This window comes from Hermetia illucens, chromosome 1 (assembly GCF_905115235.1).
Source record: "Hermetia illucens chromosome 1, iHerIll2.2.curated.20191125, whole genome shotgun sequence".
In the NCBI taxonomy this organism is placed as follows: domain Eukaryota; kingdom Metazoa; phylum Arthropoda; class Insecta; order Diptera; family Stratiomyidae; genus Hermetia; species Hermetia illucens.
This window is the reverse complement of record NC_051849.1, coordinates 219,264,244-219,284,720: the sequence shown is the minus strand read 5'-3', so window position 1 is coordinate 219,284,720 and position 20,477 is coordinate 219,264,244. Positions and strand designations below refer to the sequence as shown.

The following is a 20,477-nucleotide window of genomic DNA, read 5'->3' as shown; positions in this document are numbered from 1 at the left end:
AATGCTTCAATTCTTTCCATTTTTCTCTTTGCTTTCCTTGCCTCATCTATAATCTAGTTTCTATGAGGCCGGATCCTAAAATTCCAAAATTTTCTGTATATTGGACTGTTTTCAAAGAAATAGACACCAACACCAAAAAGTGGTCTAAACTTTGAAAGAAGCGATAATCGGTAGATGCAAGGTCTGGTGACGAAGATTTTCAACTCCAATTACTGCAGTTTGACCACAGGCACTATGACAGAATGTGGTCCAGCGTTGTCATCCAAAAGGATGGAAGCTGATCGATTGACCAACTACTCATAGTTCGATTAAAATATGGTTCGTTTTTGTTGGGATTCAGAAGAGAAAGGCCGGCGTTGAGTTGTGTTTTTTTCTGAGCATTGACTAAGTCGTGCCGTACCAAAGTGTCCAGATTTTCTACCTTGCCGATTTCCGCCAGATGACATAAGGTTATTTCCTTAGAAACACCGATCTTTAGTCGTAACTCATGCTCCCAGGGACCCGTTTCCACGGGAGCCTTCAATGCATCGTTATCCACTTGGGAATCGCTGGTCGGTCACATAGCTCATTCGAAAGGCTGAAAGCGCAGCAGAGAGCTTTTTAAACCAACGACTGCCTATGAGCTCAGAAATGACTTCAGCACCAAACATACCGTCAAAATTTCGAACTGTGTCAGTCGTTGTGGTTTCGGTAGAATTCATATTTTCGTAGATAAAAAAGCTGTCCAATAAAAGAACATGTCCTTGGTTTGGATTTTCACTTGGCGAGCTTTTCTCGGTCGTAGCAAGTTTTGAGTTTTCCATTTTGATGGTTGGGGCTTTGTTTCTGTGTCGAGCCTATTTACCAATGTTTCATCTCCAGTAATAACGACTTTCAAGAACTTTTCATTGTCCTTTGAAGTTTTAATAAGTTCTCCAGAAACCTAAACTCTCCGTTGTTTTTAATCCCTGGTCAAAAACTTTGACGCTCCCCCCCCCCTTTAATTAATGAGCCAAATAAATTGCTGAATTGACTGGCCATTTCCCAAATGGTTAGACGACGATTCGAACGGACAAGATCTTCCGCTTGAATATCATGACCATCCTAAGTAGAAACTCGTCGAAGTCTTGAATTGGAATCATTTGTGGTTGATTTTTGGTCTTCTTGACCCTCCTAAGTCAGTAATGACATTTTGGTTGACTCATATACTGCTGGTCAAAAACTGTTTGCAATATTTGAAAAAAATCGGTGAAGGTTTTCACCAGCTTACACAAAATTTGAGGTAGAGGTGTTACTCTTCTTACCCTTCCACCAGGGAACAAACCACGAAATCGCCAAACACAAGAAAGCCTCGACAGTTACTCGACTTAGCTTCAGAACGTCTTATCAACTATCTGAGAAAGAGCTATGTTCGGGAGAAAACTTTCTAATTTCTCTTTCTCGATGACCCCATTTGAGTGATAATATTGAGGCGCACAATCACTCCATTAATGCAAAGTTAGTAATGTGTGACGGACTAATCATTTCGATGTGATGCTGACGTTTTATGCCTTTAGGTTGAGCCATTTGATGCCTGAGAGGCAACTTTCGCTTATCCTAATAGCAGTAATAATAGTAGGATTTCCACCAAACTTTCCAATAAGGTGCTTGATATCATGGCTTACATTTTATGGTTTTACGGTAGTCTTAAGAGGAGGTAGGGTTTGTAGCAAATTTTCGAACTATAATAAATCTACTATTGTTACATTGATTTGAGCAGATATCGTAATGACGAATATATTGGGAGCTAGACCTCGAATGCAGATACCGCCTGGACTTTTTCCCATATTTTTGGACCCCACTAAGCTCGTAGTCTCTGCAGATGAGTCCTTGCAATGCATAATTAATTTCTAATTTCCTCTTCTTCCCCTCGTGCTTTAAAATTCACCTCTTTTAAACCAAATGTAGAGCTATCGCTTTCACTTTCCAACCTCCCCACTAGATTCATCTAACTCAAAAAAAGCTCAGTGTTCCATCGAGGAAAATTTAATAACGGCCGCAGATCACCGGTTGGAATCTATCTGCTTCATTCACGAGAAGCTGTTCACCCTGGAACCATCATCAAAATTATAGAAGCTGTTCGGCAACGTTTCCCGACCCATCGGTAATCATAGAATACTGACAGAATCTGCTACCAATTATGATTTGGGGTGACTCCAGCAGTAAGACACCCCTTGTTTTCGAGTTTTAAAGGGTGAATTCAATTTAATAAATCAAGAAACCTATCGCTGAAATATTTTCGAAGTCATGGTTTTCTCGCTACCCTAATTCCACCTCAGCAATACGGATCGGTTGTTTCAACAAGTTACTCGATCAGTTGATACGGTACAATGTCAATTTTTCAAATTTCATGACAAATAAGGAATGACCGCCCTAATCAGCGGATCTCAATTCATTGACGTATAGCGCGTAGTCATTTTTGAAGGGAAGGGCCTGTGCTAAATACTATGCGAGCGTAAAGTCGCTGTATTGGAAAATTGTCTTTCAGGAATATGCCATCCATCAGCCAAAATCTTAAGTCAAATTTAGACTAATGGGTCGCCGCCGCAAAAAGGACATTTTGAAATATGCTGAGCATGTTGATATTCACGTTGAAAAGGCTCGTAAACACCTTTTAATTAACCGTAGAGTTTCCCGGGAGATCTAAGGATATGTCAAGTCGAAAAATCACTACTGAATGAATGATGTGACAGCGAAGGCATGTACGCTAAATTCTGGATAAAAAATTAAGACCTACTGCATACCACGATGTGGTAAGGAGGAATATATTGCAATTATGTTGGATTAAACGTCAAAAAATGGCATAGCAAAGCGGTTCGTTAGCAGAGGATCAAAGGGCAACACAATGGTTAGCGCGCTAGAGGGAGACATCAAAGATATCTGGCCAAATTTAAAAATTAATGGCAAAAACTTGGACAGAATCGTCAGCGCCAGAGCAAGGTAAACTCCAATGGGAGGTCTGCATAGAAGTCCTATCTTCCGGCTAGGAGATGAACAGGAGGTATTCCTGTATATTGTGAAGCAAAATGTGGACTACCTAAGAATGATATTGACTCCTACATCACAAGTGACCGAGCTGCCCGGTTTTCGAAGGTTCCTTTGAGAAGTTTAACAGTTGGTAATGTATCCTGTATGACAAAGAAGTTGAGAGGAGAAAAGCTCGCTTCACCATAATACTAGCTCTTCGCTATCGTTTTCCTACAAATAGCCCCCACATTGGGCGCCGTTTCTAATAAAATTCAAGTACGTTATTGTTGTTGTATTTTTAGTTGTCCAACGATGTCCCGGCAAACTACATCAGAGAGAGCTAGGTGCCCTAGTCTAGCTTACGATGACCATATGTGAAGACGAAGAATGGCTAGGCTCTGGGCCTATGTATGATAACTGTCACTCGGTCATATAGGCAATTTGTCCTTAATAGCTGAGACTCTTTGTATATGTAGTAGTTTTGTGTTTGTCAAAACTGATATTACTGATATTGACAGGACAATTCCTCATGCTTGGTTTGGATGTTAGTAGTGGCATGTTGGTAGGGTTTTGATTCAAATATAATTCTTCCTAAAGAAGAATATGTGATCAACAATCTCTGGAACCGAGCGGATGTGACATAAGCCATTGCTTAGTTTACCAATTCTAAAAAAAGACTTGGAAGTATACAAGACCCGAATAGAGTCTGTTCAGGTTCTTGATTAAGGGAGCTGTTTGCGAATTAATGAATTCTGTACTTTCATAGGTAGCGTGAGAAAAAAAACCCTGCCTTTTCGTTTGGAGCTTTCTTGGTACTCTAACTATCAGTCATCGTTGATCCTGTTTTGAATGTGCCATATTATATCATTCTCGGTAAGTTTGATTGTTAGATGGAACCCACTATAAATGGCCCCTTCATCCGCATAGTGCGCCATTCTATTTAGGTGGATTCCAGTTTTTGCCGAAACCCATATGACATTTACCTCCTGGATGATCTCCCATATGATTGGATGGTTGGTCTTTTGGTTTTTGAGCAGTGAGCAGGCTTTCTGAGAGTCCGTTGTAATGACTACTGTCTCCTGAGCGCTATCTTTGGCCAGCAGTGTAGCCTGCTTGATACGCATGAGTTCCGCAGAGAGGACCGTCATCGCTCTTATTCTATATCCTACCTTTATGCGGAGAGATGTTGAGGCAACAGCACAACTCGTGGTTTCTTTTGCTGCTGCTGCATCGGTGGTATAAACCTTGAAACCATTTCTTCTGGACCAGTTTAGTTTGTTTTAGACTTTTTCCATCCATTCTTGTTTGGTTTCCCCAGCTATCCTGTTCGGCTCATTCCAGACGTCCAGGCTTCTAATTGAGCAATGACCCTCGTGAGATACCATGAGGTCGAAAATTTGCTTGAAACATTTAGACACTTTCAAGAGGCCACTATTGGCATACGGGTTTTCAGTCACTAGTTTATAAGAGGATGAAGTTCTTTTAAGCCTAATCATTTTTTTGGCTGCTAGGAGGTTTTTTTTTTAAATTTATGTCGGGGTTCATTACCAAGGGCATGGGCAACGTGGAAGGGTGCTGATTTGGTTAGCCCCAGGCACCTTTTTTGTTGGGTGGCAAGTACAAAATCTACTTTACTGTCTAGATATTTGGGTGATCCAACAGTAGAAGTGGCATCGTAATGGAAAACCGATCTAATCACTGCTTGAAATAGTTTGAACACCTTTTTGGGTTCGAGGCCCCAAGAGAAGCCCATAATTGACAGAGAAGCAGTTATTGTTCTACCCATAAAAGTGATTTCCTTATTTTGTCTAAGCAGGATTTGATTGACCAAAATTGTGTGATTACGCTGGACTTGTCAAGATTAACCGGTAAGCTAAGCGCACCACATTCATAGGCTTTGCTGCTGTCCAAAGTAACCAGCCTTTTTCCCACTATTTTCTCTTAACTCTTGGCGGTTGACACCTGAAGCAGAAGCCTATTTATGGACGATGTGGTCGATCTACCTTTCTGTAGGCATAGCAGTGGAAGTAAGCTAAATGTCCTAGAATCGGAGAAATGTTATGGCTGGAAACGAACATACAAGATAGGCAGAAAGGAAGCGTAGTTCTACCATGGATTATGGCGGGATGTTTTGCGAAAAAAAAATCACGTGTCTAGTCTAGGCCGTTAAAAAAGCCTCCTCTTTCAACATTTAATAATTCATTCTTCCCTAAAGTCACAGACTTTGGCGTCTGGATCTAGTTGACAGGTCAGAGTTATGTATAGAGAGAGCATTTAACCAGTCAGGAGGGATCGTTAATAGTGTTAAATGCAGTGTTGAGCTTATTGCCAGTTAACGCTTAAATATTGCTGAATCTACTTCTATTGTGGGGATTTCTTAAAGCCAATATTGCTTTCAATGCGTGGCGTATATGTGGCTTGACACGATGAATGGGGATTTAAAAGCCTTGAGATTGCGCCCAGATCTGGCATTCGATAGAGCCAAATGGCGAAACCGATCACGACGAGCCGACTCCGCTTGTGAACGGGACAAAGGCTGAAGAAAAAGAAGAAGAAGAAGATGTTTGTCAAATTTCTATTCTGTTGGAAGTGGAATATGAATACAAAATGTAGAATACATAAATTTGTGTCAAGGGGGGTGTTCGTACAAAAGAAGACGAGGCAGACCCTGCTGAAATGGAGCGATGGCCTAGGTCAGGACGGCTGACAGCTTTTAGAGATATCGAATTGGTTGACCTCGGCGCAAAACCGAATTGTTTAGAGTTCCTAATTACGGTAGGCCTAGACCAGATACCGATTGTTGCGCCGTTGATGATGATGATGACTTCCTCATTTAGCTGACAAGCCTCAAAACTATTGTATATTCTAAGCATTTAAAGCGAAGGAACTTCTAGGATATTACTGAAGGAAAAGTCCAGTCTAGAGTCAAACAACTTCAGCGAAGTGGCATAGATCTGACTTCTTGCATCTCAATTCAGTGGCTGAATGAGGATGATGTGAAAAAATATGTGTAATATCTTCATTCCTCTTAATTCTTGACCTCCATTTAAAGCTCGTTATTTGCTTCTTTAATTTCTCGTTAAACTCGCTACCCGTCTCGCAACGTCGACTCGTCTCTATGGTTCGACGTAAGTACCTGTCTCGGGGACTTAATCCTACGGTCTTCTTAAGATACGGATTGATTTTGTGACTACAATCAGAGTCCTGCTGTAACAACCTACAACGATACCAGTCTATACCGAGTGCATAGCTCAGCATTCATACTGGTGGATTTAAAACCTACCTAAATTTCTACCAAACTAAGGAGCACGGCACCCGTGTTGAAACGCAACAGCACGTCGAGACCCGAAGGTCTCTGTTCGCTTGAACGTAACCACAACCCCATGAAGCCCTCAGAAGGGGCCACCCGTAACAACAGAGCTGAAAGCACATGGAATAGGAATCCTCCTGAAGTATGTGAATTCAGGGCTATCCCGGTTCCCAAGATACCAGTATACCCCTGGTAAGGTTTCGTGATCTATTTTCACTTCAGATGAGTCCCAGTGCAGACTCGAGTCTGATCGCCCTAATTTGGCCTTTGGAGTGTCTGCCTACTACATCACAGCCGGCAAACCAATGTGATAGAGCGTATCCTGGTGTCACTACTATGGAGGTTCTCCTCGGCCACTTGACTTTGGTTCGATCGACAGGGTTCCGCCCGGCCATCTACATGCATGCAATATTTTTCTAATGCTTCCTAAATGGCGTGAGTATTGTTTCATGTAGTGACATTGAATGCGTTATTTGGTCGGCTTGTCGCCGGACTTGTAAAAAGAGGGATTAAGTAAAATAGCACTGAATACATTGCTTCAAACCTCGGCGCTTTTTTTTTAAGTAAAATTCATATTTTAATTGTAGACCTTCAGCAAAGACTAAGCGAACTTGCGGGAGTCCTTGATCCTTGCTCTTTTAGGCTCCCAAATTCTTTTGTGAAACGTTATGAATCTCGAGTTTTTGTCGTTTACATTTAGTGAAGCCCGTTTGCTCTCACCACTAGTTTGACAATTTTGTTGTTGTTGCCGTATTCGAAAGGCTCAACCATTTGACAGTACCAAATGCCTATGAAACATTGGCGAAAATTATGTATAATGGGCTCAGAACAGGGATCATCGTGAGGAGAAGATCAAGCTATTCCTAGACTGCAATTGTGGTCTGGGCCATGAATCAGTATATTATCATCGAAGTGCCTTAGTTATCGCTTTAAATATCTTGTCCAGCGGAATTTCCTTGACGGTTTTGCACGTGGGGCATATAAAGGTGACCTCTTGTCATTTTTTACAATTAGTTTTGTCTCCTTTCCTCTTTTAAGAATGGTTCTCCTTCTCCGGACCATTTTCGCTATAATAAATCCGGTCCAGGTTGACTCTAGAACCTCTTATATCACCGCCTAACGTATCAATCCATCAGTTTTTCGACTGGTTTTTAGATTGTTTCCCATCGACTTGGATGTCCACGCCAATTTAGCTACTGAGCTTCAGTCAGCGCGGGTTACATGATCATACCATGAAAGACGACTCTCTCATAATGTCTGCGCGATCGGCGCAACTTCATATCGCAGATCGATATAGAGTGGTCCAACGTAATATTTTCGTCTCTTTTATGGCGAGGTCGCGTCCATTGCTTTTGCTAGTCAGCCAACTCTTGAAACCATAGAGGATCCTTTACAATGATTTCATTTTTCTATCCGGCAAGGGACTTTTTATATTACCAAACTATTTTGAGGAGAGGGTGCAGCTTATTTCCATTTCCTATATTTCCATCTTCCGGATTGGGTCGTGGAAATTTCTTCAGCCGATAGCGGATAGCATTTAATGAATTTTAGAGATATCCAGATATCGCTTTCATTTTTTTCTTTGTCAATAATAGTTTGGTTCTACGATTTTCGCGATAGTATTTTGCTGAAGAGTTCATACCATATGTGGACCTGTTCCCTATCTGAAGTTAAGTGCTTGCTGTACTTATCGGTGATGATGGAATTTTCGTTTCGTTTTTCTTTTGGCACCATATGTGTTTTGGTGTGTTCTTTACCAACGGGAATTTCGTGCAATTCTGGCTTGTTCTTCAACTTATGTAGTCGCGTTTATCTCTCAAAGGCAAGAGACTGAGACTGAGTCAACTAAAGCGTATAAATAAATCAGATTAAATGGTACATTCTTTCCTAGGGAAAACCCAATCGTCCGAGGCTGTTTAATGGAATTTTTGGAACGTTTTTCAGTTCTGCCACTGAGCTTTCTTCTATATTTCTTCATTAGTAATTTAAGGGTGGGAAACAAGAGAAACTAACATACCCATATTGGCAGGGCTTTTGGTCAAAAACTGGCTGGCAAGGGTGGATTTATGGGCATTATAGTTTAAGGGTTGTTCAGGTCAAAATTTTGGTCTTTTTCAACGAACACTCTCTCTCAGAGCCTTTATAATGCTTAATTGACTGTTTAGTCTAACGCCCCCCCCCCCTCTAATTACAAAAATATTTAAAAAAAAGGACTTTTTGGTCAACTTTTCTTTTATTTTTCATTTGTACGTTACCCTCATGAACTCAAGCCTCGTCACTTATGATGATGCATTAATGAAGGGCCTTTCAAAATAATTTATTTTGACATATTTTCAGCAAATCTTTTCCGATTCAAACTCTTCAGGGGTAAACTGATGTCAGATTGCGTTGAAACAAATGACACTTGTGTGTCAAAATAGGAGAAGTGTTTTGAAAGACCAATACCGAGGGCCACCTGAATATCCCAGGCCCGGTTTTATTTTGATAGAATATAAATGTTGAAACCATGATGGAGGGCAGTTCTGCGCTGGATAGTAACTACTATTTTCTATCAACTGGAGGAGACTGTTTTCTTCAAATTTTCATCGGGGTTAATTTTTATTTAGGGATTGAGGAGTCCCAAATCCGCATCCATTTGATCTCGGACCAGACCAAATAGAGAGCAACTTACTCCCACACTTTATGATCCACGGACTCCTCTTTTTGGGTTTAACACCCAAAGTTAAAAAATCAAAAGAGGGACGAAAATGGCTACGGTTTCGTACCAGGGCTGAGGCAACTCATCAGACGCTGCCTCACCTCTGCTCTCTGCCTTTTTTATAATTCGCAAAAAACCTCAGGGATGCTTTCATCCGGTTCAATTTGCCCGAAGTTTTTTAGTGGGTCCGGTATCACAGTTTTTTTGGACAATTGTTAGTTTTGTATTGTTATGCTTCCAACAAGGTAGAGTTAGAATTCTTTTAGGTACTGAGCTGAAGCCGAGACCCAAAAAATGACCCTTTAGTGACACCATACCGCCTTTGGTATGCCTTTCTATACCGCGTAAAACAAGCTAGTATGGTTGTTGGACAAGCTTGAAGCTTGGAAAAATATTTTCTAAAACGGTTTCTCTTTATTTGATCGTTCTATGAAGTGTGCAAATTTTTAAAATTCATCCTAGAGCTATCTAAACCATTTGCATTCTATCTTGTCTTTGTTTTTTTCTTGAAGAAGTTTGACCGTTGCTCATATTATGCCAAGTAGGCAGGCTTATGTTTGTCAGCAGTTAATCCAAATTTCTAGTAAGACATTCGATCGTAGATATAATATTTGGCTCCGCTATTGCAATACTCATTTCTCATTTTATTTATTCAAAATTTTTTAAGCGAAAAATTTATGCCAATCTAAGAGATTTTATTCCAGAGGAAATTGGATGTTTATAGTCAAATATTTGCCAGGAAACATGTGTGTCGTATTTTTGTGGGCATTTCAATTCAGCAGTTTTAGGCAAGTGTTTTGTATGCTAATAGAACAATGCTGGCGGCTGTTTTATTAATATTTTCTGGGATCGGCTTCATTTCTATCTTTTTTTTTGTTAAATCTAGAACTTGACATTTATGTTCTCAAAAAATTGAACTTAATGAGTGGAATGCTGCTATGGCTCGTCGGTAAGCTGCATGGTTCAAAATTTACAAAAACAGGTCCTAGACTTTGGTCCAAAAGCATCCAAGTGAAGCATCCAAGTGGCTCAAAATGATTGGTGATTTCTTACTTCAGCGTATGCCTTATATGTCATTGAATATAGTTCCGATATCGAAAGAGAGGAGATGGATGACCTCAGTCAACATCTAAGTATCTGAAGCCTTTTTACAATTATTTAGTCGCACTCGGACCGACTCGCTATTTTTCCTAACTTATCCTTAGTGTCATTGGTTGTTCATACCAAAATCCTCACATGTGGACCCCCAAAAACTCCACCAAATTAACTGAAACATAATCAAATGAGCCGTACACTAACTTTCACCATTCACAGTCCAAATAGACCGGCAATATCATGAGTATGCAGAGAAGAAAAACACCAGACAAGGAGCCAAGTCCAGGCCCAGCCAGAGGAGAGTCATTCCCGATGAGAAGGGTCTGACTGGCAAGCATCCACCATTATAAATAATTGTTACCCCACAACCACGTTCTAATTAGAGCAAAACCTTGTCCAAGATAATGAACTAAAATTCTATTGTGAGTGAACCCCGCAACCCGGTGGCGGCGACGGGACTAGCACAAGGCACAGGCAGACCATGGTATTCCAAGCACAATACCTTCTCGGTCCTCATCATATCGCTTGGCTGTACCAAAAGTCTGCCAAACCAATACAATCGAAGGTCGTGGTGTCTATAGATGGCGTTATGGGTTCACATTTTTTTTGGATAATATATATATATATACATGCAAACATATTTCTCACTGCACTTATACTGGCGCGAATAAGGAGACTAGGGAAGCTTACGCTCCTGTATATCGTCACTGGAGAGAATGAACACAGCTGTTTTGGCATCAAGGAATTGTGACGTTGCAAACACGAAATCCTGACCCTTCGAGATTTGGCTCAGATAAATAGAAAATAGAGGAATTTCCAGGTTGCAGCTTCCAGTGGACCAAAGAGCTCCTTGCTTAGGATGAAACGGTTAAGTCCTACCAATTTCAACCCAATTATAACTCTCATTTCTCATTAAGAGAAGCCCAAGGATCACAATTAAACGCACCTACAGAAAGGAAGGGAGAATATATCAAGTTTCCCGCCATCAATGGCTTCTTACCTCAGACGTTAATCGTGTTATGTCTGCACTCGTCGTCTGCACGTTGAGCCTGATTCCGCCAAATAGGGTTTTCTCTTCTTGGACGAAAGTAAGAATTCTACTGCATGTGGTTTCCCAAAGGAACGGAACTGTCTTCTTCCAATATTAACTCCCTCCTACCAACGGTATTTATCACGAAAATGCACAATCACTTTACTATTTCTCACCTCTTTACAGAAACTATCGAAACGGATTTTAGAGCGCAACCGACATTAAAAAGCCAAATCTTTAGTTTCACTCAACTCGCCAAGTTTCAGAATAAGGGATCAACACAAGAAATTTTTTTGAAAGGTCCTTGGCAACACCACAGAACGATTGATGTTTATTCAAATCGTCAATTTTTGCAACGGGCAATAGGTTACCCTAAGGACCGGATGTACGCTGCACTTGCACTGAGCACGAATTCTCAGCTGAAACGCCGTGTTCTCGACAACCCGGACCACCGCTTTTGACGTTTGTCACGCTTCACGATACTCTGGCACAACAATCACGTCCGAACTAATCATTGGGTAACACTGTACTGAATCAACGGAAACATAGCGAAACTGGTTGATGCGCTTTTGTTTCGGCATCGCCGACCACCAGCCCGAAGATACCCGAGCTCGTGACGAACCCTACCAGTCGGGCATCCACTACAAGCTCACTACTCACTCATACGGAGAACCAGTCGAGGGCATGCGCAAGTAGTGGTTGAGGAGGGGAAACACAGTCCGGAGTATGGTTAGACAGAGAATTCCTCCACTGAAATCAGGTTTTATCAGTGTTCTCGTTGATGTGCATTTGTTTTTGAGTCGTTAATTTACCGTTTGTTTTGAGCGGATGAACTGCGGGCAGACCAACTTTGTCATTTGTTTTGGGCAAGCCAAGATGGAATGTACTCGGTTGTGAGTTTGCAGTTTTTTTGATTAATTCTTTTAGAAAGGACCTTAAGGGATTAAATACTACGAGTGGACTCCCTTTGGGTGAGACAAAGGTAATTAAAAAAAAAAAACAAAAAACACGAAAAAAATAATTAGTCGATGTTTCTCTTGTTCTTCCATGTTATGTAGAACAACAAACGTCAATAATCAAATTGAAAAACAAATGAACTTCGAATTCCTTGGAAACACTACTTTGATGCAGCACCTAACATTTTGCTCCATGATATCTTGAAACCAATCCCCGAACGAATGAAACCAGCCTCAGGGATGATATCAAAATTGTCACCAATGACTGCGAATTATTTAACTAGCAGTATTGCACGGAATGGTTGTTGGAAGTACCTGGTTTGCGCATGAGCCTCTCAAGATGGGACCACTTTCGACCAAATTGAACCTCTCAGCCATGATGAGTGTCAGAACATATACTGAGCCAATATAGTCAGGATGGACAAATGATCTTCAGAATCACCTGAAGAACGTTATCATTGAAACGGCAACATCTATATTTCGCCCCAGTCGCAAAAATTGTCCTTCATTTCGTCCGCATTTTTTTGTCTTCCATATCAGTGGAATGCAAGATCCGACATTAGAATGCTTACCAATTTTCCACGGCTTTCGCTGAGCAATCACTAGGGGCTCCGTAACATATAATTCGTCGAATAAGGGTTTGTAGAGGATCAGTTTGGTTTTGGTACTAATGCCAAAAATACTTTCTTGGAAAGAAAATAGTAGATGCTGCTTAATAGACTACGCGCTTTGTTGACGGAAACCTCAAAATCAGGATTGAGTTTTAGAAATTGAATTAGATTAACTCCTAAGAATTTGGTCGATTTTGATCTGCTCACTATGATGGCCACGCCTTGGAGCTTCAGACTGTAGATTGCTTGTGAATGGGTCTAGAGACAAAGTATCTATTATAGGTTTCCGCCAAAAATTACAGATTCGCGTTTTCACTTCGTTAGTTTTCATACCCAGCTGTGGTAGCATTTCCAGTGATCTACCAAATATTTCCCAATGGCTTGTTGAGGTTGAAGTTTGAAGAGAAGATAGGCATATCACCAGCAAATTGAATCAGTCCAGTGCCTATGTCAATGGTCTGCAACCGAGAAAATGTTGTATAAGGTTGAGTGAAAACGTACCCTTGCGTTTACTGAGTTTCATTTCTAAGTCTAATGCCCTCACGAGCGTTGGTTTATTGTTGACGATAAGTCGGGTGATATTGCGGAGGTAGCCTTCGATTCGAGTTGATGATTATGAACTTGGAAAATAAAAAAAAGTGTCACGCCAAGTCCCATGTAGTTGGCATTAAGTCGGGTTTGAGTCTACCCTCTAATCTTACTAGACCAGTGGAGGAGACCTTAATTAGGTCTAGTGTAAAAAAGCTACATGCCAAATTATTATCTACCACACTCAAGCCATACAATTCTTCTTCTTCTTCTTTTTCCTCAGCCTATGTCCCGTTCACAAGCGGGGTCGGCTCGTCGTGATCGGCTTCGCCATTTGGCTCTATCGAATGCCTGATCTGGGTGTAATCTCGAGGCTTTCAAATCCCCATCCAGCGTATCAAGCCACCGTTGCTTAGGTCTGCCTTTTGGTCGTTTACCATCGACTTCGATGTTCAGACCAATCTTGACAACTGAAGGCATACTGCAACAAAAAACTGTACGGAATCTACCTTCTTCAAAATCCAACGGGGTTACGAATGTGAAAAGGAACGCAAACGGATATTGCTAAGGAAGAAGCTCAACTTGTTGATAAAAAGCTTGCCGCTCACTAGGCAGGATAAACCAACCAACCAGCCAACAACTACGCCGTAAAGACAGACCTGGCAGTTGTACCGGTTGTTGTAGATGTGGAAGGAGCCATAAAATTCATGGGCAACGAAGTGAAGGACGAAATCCGGCATGAACTATCCAAAGCCATTGCTTACCAAACTAAGATTCCAAAGTCTGCTAACCAGCGGGAAACCAATATCGTACAAGAGCTGCAGAAGAAGCCGGTATGCTACCTAAAAGCGGCCAAAGGTAATGCGAATCTAATTATGAATAAACAACACTACGCCAACCTAGTATTGGAAAATTTGACTGGAGGAAACTACCTTGAACTAAGGAATGATCAACTAACAGTATCCATAAAACGAGTAGAGAAGGCCCTAGAAAAATGCTCTCTAATGGTTGATAACTCAATCCAGCTCAGGATGCTAAATCCCTCTTTACCTAGAATCCGATGCCAACCAAAAATACACAAATGAGGGAGATTATTGCCGATTCTAACTCCCCTAATTACAACATTGCGAAATGGTTGCCAAAAATTAGGGTCTACCAACGGGAAATACTCTGTCAAAAATTCGAAAAATTTGATTCAAAGATTGAGTGTAGTGGGGGTTTTGGCGGATAATAAACGCCTAGTGTCATTTGATGTCAAAGCTTTATTTCCCAGCACGGCTGTAAAAGAAGTAATAATAAAATTTGAAGAGTGGCTACTATGGTTTGGTTCGACACCAGAATGGAGGAGGAAGCAAAACAATATGCGAGGTTGGCTTCCATCTGCATGAATGAAAATTATTTCATAGGCAGAGGAAAATACTTCAAGACAACCTCAGGTGTAGCGATGGGCTTCTCTCTCCCCACTCCTAAGTGAAATCTTTACGGCATCACTAGAGGGGAAAATGGAGCTGGATGGACTACTGCCAAATATGGAATCGACGTACGCGAATGACATTTTGGTAGTGATCCCAGAAACAAGTATCAACAATATGTTGGATAACACCAACACGCTACACGCTAGAGTAACCTTCACTCGTAAGATTGAAGTTAATAACCAATTGCGTTTCTAAGATATATTAATTAACCGTCAACACGGACAATTTCCTTTTTCTATTTACAGGAAACTCACTAGCACGCAGCGGACAATCCCGGTCACTTCGTTCCATAGTTATCACCACAAAATGGCAGCTTATGGCATTATGATCTACCGCCTTATAACAACCCCTGTGGGTGGGGGAAAGACTACGAAAGTGAAAAACACTACATTATGGACATTGCAAGGAAGAACGGGTACAACAGCACCACCATAGATACGTTGATCAAGAGCCAACAATCGACTTCTACCGCATTAAAAAGATCAAGCGTTACTTTCTCAAATCTGCCCAAGCATATAAAACGGACATTAAAAAGGTTCGACATATAACTGGTAGGATCAAGTCGTATCTACCAGCTAAAATCTCAGCTGGCTAGAGAAAAGGACCAGAAAACGGTAGAGGAGATGAGCGGTATATATAAAATCGCTTGCTCAGATTGTCCAAAGGTGTATATCGGACAAACAAGAAGGTTGATAACCACCAGATTTAGGGAAGGAGGCAGTCTTGCTGCCGAAAACCCACAAAATCGATGGTGCCTAAGCCATGCATATGGTGGAATGCGTCCATAAAATAAGCGCCGACGATTTGAGAGTGACTGATTGATGCCATGGTTTGTGACTGGTTTAACAAGGTCCAAAGTCAAAACACTCCATTATCGGGACCAATTGCCAGCCGCCAAGCTTCCTCCAAACTACAACTAGTTTTCGAAGTAATTATATATTTCAACTACAAAGCTACTGTACTGATGAAGAGCGTAAGTTTCTCCCGAAATATATATTTACATTGAAAACTAAAAATTGTCGTTTGGAGGAAGCTACCCTTGTCTATCAATTAATCAAATTATATACCTCACACAAGAACCGGGGGTTGTTGGCGGGGCAGTCAAGGGCCTAAACTTCCGACATGCTGACCTATTGTATGCCAATGGAAGCGATCGACCCCGCACCTGCATGGTAGTCTCCAAAGACTTCCAGGCTAATCTGGTTAACGACCTATGTGATGGCGACACCACATCGGCTAAGCTAACCGTAAAAAGTCAACAGGGAGATAAAGAGATACTATGGTGCTCTGCATATTTTCCCTACGACGCAGAAGACGTTCCCAGTGGAATATTCATCAGAGCTATCCAATATGCCAAAAGTAGAGGCATGGGGGTAATAGCAGGATGTGATGTCAACGCTCACCACATATGCTGGGGAAGCTCGAACATCAGTGCAAGAGGATCGAGACTACTGGAGTATCTAGTAGGAACCGATTTGCAGATCCTAAATGTGGGTAATGAACCCACTTTCTTCAACGTGGTCAGGCGAGAGGTCATCGACATCACGGTGGCATCTCCTGACATCGCGGCTCTGATCGGAGAGTGGAGAGTATCAAACGATATCACACTCTCGGATCACAGACGCATTGATTTCGTTATGGGCATGGATCCACCTTCACCCACTCCATTTCGGAATCCGAGGAAGACAGATTGGGTAATGTATCAAACAGAATTGAGCGCCCGAGTCACGATCCCTGGGAAGCGCATCAAATCCATTGTTGGAATTGAGAAGACAACCCAGATGATCACAACTAGCATGAGAGAAGCTTTCGAAGAAAGCTGTCCACTCAAGATGCCAAAGAAGGGTAAAGCACCATGGTGGAACTCGGATTTGGCAAAACAGAAGAGAACGACAAGGATGCTCCTTAATCGTGCTCTGAAGGGTGAATCAAGCACTAGCTGGAATCGCTATAAAGAGGCACAGAAGGCTCCAAAGAAGAGCATAAGATCGGCTAAACGATCATCTTGGAGACGCTTTTGCGAAGAGACTAACTCTCTTGAGGCAACCTCAAAGCTGAAGCGGATTCTGGTCAAAGAACGTAGCCAGAAACTGGGTTATTTACGTTTACAGAATGGGAAGTACACAGAAAGCGATGAAGAAACGGCAAATCATTTGCTTGAAGTACACTTCCCAGGCAGCATCCAAAATCTAATATCGGGACCAACAGGTGCATACAGCCCTCAACCGAGAGACTGGAATCTGGCATGCAAAGTAGTATCACTGGAGCGAGTGAAATGGGCATTTAACTCATTCCATAGATACAAGTCTGCAGGTCCGGATGGCATCATCCCTGCGCTAGTAATAGAAGGAATGGTTGCCATGGGTCTACACATTCGGAATATATATCGTGCGTGCCTAGCGCACACTTATATTCCAATTAAATGGCGGGATGTGAAGGTGTTGTTCTTTCCCAAATCAGGAAAACCCACCTACACAGACGCAAAAAGCTTTCGACCGATCAGCCTAACGTCCTTTCTGCTAAAAGGACTAGAAAGGTTAGTAGATCGGTTCATAAGGGATACACACATTCCTAAGTGGCCACTTCACCATAGGCAACACGCCTACCAGAAAGGCAAATCCACGGAGACAGCACTCCATGAACTTACGGCAAAAATTGAAAAGGCGATGTCCGAAAAAGGATACGCCTTAGGCGCATTCATGTACATCGAAGGTGCCTTCAATTATGCCTCATTTGCGGCATGGAATCGAATCGTTGCTAATCAGTTGGATCCTTCACATGCTAGAGTGGAGAAAAATCCACATATCGGTCGGCCAGAAGTCTATTGAAGCAGGATGTCTCAGGGGCTGCCCGCAGGGAGGGGTTGTCTCTCCACTGTTATGGCTCTTGGTAATGGATACCCTGCTGAGGCTCCTGGAGGACAAAAAAGTCTTCGCGCAAGCATTTGAGGACGACCTAGCCGTAATAATTACCAACAAGCTTCCGAACACGGTATGTGACCGCTTGAATGCAACTCTGCGTGTAATCCACAGTTGGTGCCTCCGCAATGGACTTACGGTGAACGCTAGGAAGACTGGACTAGTTATGTTCACTAGGAACGTCAGGTGGGGCAGCTATACGCTACCCACCTTAGCAGGAGCGGAAATCCAGCTGGCACAAACAGTCAAGTACCTAGGAGTACATTTCGACTCCAAGTTAACGTGGAAGCATCATATCCAGGAACAATATCAGAAATCCTGCAGATTGCTCTGGTGTTGTAGGAATGCGATAGGTAAGATCTGGGGAATTTTACCTAAACGGATATATTGGATGTATACATCCATAATAAAACCCATTTTGATGTATGCATGCATCGTCTGGTGGCCAAGACTGAACTTTGCTAACAGCAGGAAGTTGCTAACGCAGATTCAGAGACTTGGTTGTCTAAGTATTACTGGAGCAATGAGTACTACGCCGACTGCAGTACTTGAAGCCATCCTAAATTTACCCCCCATCCACTTGGAGGTGAAACGGAAAGCAGCCAACGACGCATATAGGCTCGATACCATTGGGGCGTGGAAAGGCGGCCAATCCAACGGGCATGCGTCTATATGGAAATTCCTTGAAAAACATCCGGTAGCCCTGATGCCGACCGATCATATGGTTTCCAGATTCGTCTTTGAAAAGACATACACGGTCGTAATCACCGAAAGAGAAGAATGGTCGACAAGTGGCCATGAGTCTTTTCAGATTACAGACTTAATAATCTTCACCGACGGGTCAGTCACGGAGAATGGATCGGGTGCAGGAGTGTTCTCGGAGAATCCAATTATAGAACTGGCTCGACCCCTCGGAAAAATGACGACCATATTCCAGGCGGAAATATATGCCATTTCATTGGCAACAGAAGAATGTCTGCGACAAAAATGGAGGGGTCGCACCATTCGAATCTGTTCCGACAGTCGGGCGGCATTATCAGCACTAAATGGCAACAACATATCAAGCCAGTTGGGGTGGAGTTGTCATCAGGTGCTGCTGAAACTTGGCCGACTGAACGAAACATTCCTGATGTGGGTGCCGGGGCACTCTAACATCGCCGGTAATGAGGGGGCTGATAGACTGGCTCGCCGAGGGTCTGGATCCACAATGGTGGGGCCAGAACCAGCTCTTGGAATCCGACCATCTACTGTCAAGTCTACTCTGAAAGGTGAAATTGCAAAGAATAACGCAACCGAGTGGAGAAATTTGGACTCTTGCCGGCAAGCGAAAATCCTTGTGAAGGAGCCTAGGGCCACTAGAGCGACATTTTTGTTGTCCCTTAAGAAGTGGGACATGAAAACCCTGGTAGGGCTTTTGACGGGACACTGCCCCTTAAACTTCCATATGGAAAAGATTGGGTTAGTGGTTTCGGCTGTGTGCAGCCAATGTGAGGAGGAGGAGGAGACAGCCCTGCACTTTTTATGCAGCTGCCCGGCGTCCTCAGATCTCAGACGAAGACACCTTGGCAAGGTTTTCTTCAATGAAGAATCTGCACACTCTCTGCCTCTTGAGAATATTCTCAGATTCGCTAAAGCCTGCGAACACCGTAGGCGGGAAGCCATTGGATAGGCAACTTACGGGGATAGTACAATGGGCCTAATAATGGCCTGAGTGCTCGGAGCTGCGGCTCCCCCCAGTTAACTAAACTAAACGAAACTGTCTATCAATTTTAGGCTAGACTACAAATACCAAACAGAAATCTAATATCTTTGCAACAGAATTCCTTGAAATCGATAAAGAATTAGCCACGGAGTCCCCATCAACACTCCCAGAGCTTGAAATTGACTGTTCCAGTAGCGAAATCTGCTTAGATGAAGAGGATTCTGACACTGATCAGTCTGTGACCTGTCAAATTGGGCTGCTTTGAAAACAATTTCAACGTTAGCTTTTTTGTAAAAACGACTATATTGCCTTGGTAAAGAATAAAATAAAATTTTGTCATACCTCACTCAACAGAATTTTTTGAAAAATTGTATTATTCCTCCAGGGGGAGGGGGGGGCACACCTCTTGAGCGGACAAAAATCGCTCGACGGTGGGTGTCCGCCCATTATAGTTTTCACTGTATTATTATTTAAGGAGGGAAACCACATTAGGTTTTCAGAATTGATTTTTTATATTGCGTAGATCAATAGCTTAATTATCTCAAAATACGCTGCAAAAATGTGAACGTAAAATTCGTATTCGTTTTGATTTTATGACGAGCGATTATCGGGTCCAAACTCAGGCTCGAGCCCCAGGAGGTAGTCACTTTATATCCTTGCGCAATTCTGTTGCGTTATGTAAATAATGTTTTGACAATTACTTGGCATCCATCCCTACGAGTGCGTTTGAATTTACTGAAATGGTTTTTCTCAAAATGTTTTTACATTTACGGAAATTCTAACTCAAAAATTAATGAACCGATCATAATGAAATTTGGACGTAAGATTCTTCATAAAATTAATAAAAATATAAAAATCAAAATATCTTTTTTTTTTAAACGCTGTAAGATTTTTAATTTTGATTATTTTCACTTGCATTAACGTTGATATTCTTAGCAAATAACTTAGTAAGGTAAATATAAAACCTTTTTGGTTTCGGATAAAAATTGGAGTCGATGCACTTCTCTGAGTTGGAGAACTCTAGTTACGACCACCATTGGACTAATGCAATTTTTGTCATAAATTATTCAAAAACACCCTCAGAAGTTTTTCGAGATATGACTAACATAATAACCAAACTTGATTGAGTTCGAATTAATTCTTCTTACCAAAAAAAGTCCGTGAAAACA

General features: G+C 41.9%; 1 protein-coding gene across 1 annotated transcript in view; it reads right to left on the bottom strand.

Moving 5' to 3' along the window:
• The window catches only part of LOC119657302 (LIM/homeobox protein ttx-3), a 340,552-nt gene extending 328,915 nt beyond the window's left edge, over nucleotides 1-11,637 (bottom strand). The window contains exon 1 of the mRNA XM_038064153.1: nucleotides 11,089-11,637. The gene's annotated coding sequence lies outside the window, so the exon portion shown is untranslated. The remainder of the gene's footprint in view (nucleotides 1-11,088) is intronic.
• Nucleotides 11,638-20,477: the final 8,840 nt, after the last annotated feature.